Consider the following 1,106-nt stretch of genomic DNA (forward strand, 5'->3'; position numbering starts at 1 on the left):
TAAACCTTCTTTAATAGGAACTAAATTACCTGCTGTAGCTATAATTACTTTTGAACTAAAACCTAACACTATTCAAATGATACAACAATTTGTTCAGTTTGATGGTTTGCAGGATAAGGATCCCAACGCTCATTTAGCCAACTTCTTAGAACTATGTGATACATTTAAAATTAATGGTGTTTCTGATGATGCCATTCATCTTCGGTTATTCCATTTTTCATTGAGGATCAAAGCTAAACAATGGTTGAACTCGTTACCACAAGGGTCAATTACTACTTGGGAATAAATGACTGAAAAAGTTTTACTAACATATTTTTCACCGGCTAAAACGGCTAAATTACATAATGATATCTCTTCTTTTGTGCAGATGGATTTAGAAACACTCTACGATGCATGGGGGAGATACAAGGACCTTTTGAGAAGGTACCCTCACCATGGTTTACCGCTCTGGCTATAGGTTCAAACGTTCCATAATGGTTTAAATCCTTCGACTCGAAAAATGGTTGACGCAGCTACTGGCAGAACCATCAATAATAAAACACCTAAAGATGCTTATGAGTTTATAGAGGAGATGTCACTGAATAACTATCAGTGGCAAGTCATGAGGACAAAGCCAACGAAAACAACTGGCATTTATAATGTTGATTCGGTCACCATGCTCTCTAATCAGGTAGAACTCTTGAATAAGAAAATTGATGGTTTTCTTAGTTCTTCACAGGTTCACCTAGTAACGTAGTGCGAAGCAAGTGGAGGCGGAATAAGCCATTCGGAGTACCAACCTTATGGACACAACATGGATAACGAGCAATTAAATTACATGGGTAATAATCCTTGACCTCAAAACAATCCATATAGTAAGACTTAGAATGCAAGTTGGGGGAACCACCCTAATTTCTCGTATGGTGGTCAAGGAAATCAAAGACCACAACCACCTCCAGGCTACCAACAACCACCCTACCAACAGGAAAAGAAGCCAAACCTTGAAGAGATGCTCTTAAAGTTTATATCGGTGTCAGAAACTCGTTTTCAGAATACCGAGATAGCACTTAAAAGTCAACAAGCGTCGATCTAAGGGCTCGAAACTCAAATAGGCAAGCTTTCCAAAC

The 1,106-nt window shown here is 38.5% G+C and overlaps 1 non-coding gene across 1 annotated transcript; it reads right to left on the reverse strand.

Annotated features, from left to right (window-relative positions):
- Positions 1–334: 334 nt before the first annotated feature.
- On the reverse strand, positions 335–441 carry LOC121212002 (small nucleolar RNA R71). The gene has a single exon (XR_005907215.1). It is a non-coding gene; the product is annotated as a small nucleolar RNA R71 (small nucleolar RNA).
- Positions 442–1,106: the final 665 nt, after the last annotated feature.

Source organism: Gossypium hirsutum, chromosome A12, assembly GCF_007990345.1.
Source record: "Gossypium hirsutum isolate 1008001.06 chromosome A12, Gossypium_hirsutum_v2.1, whole genome shotgun sequence".
Lineage (NCBI taxonomy): Eukaryota > Viridiplantae > Streptophyta > Magnoliopsida > Malvales > Malvaceae > Gossypium > Gossypium hirsutum.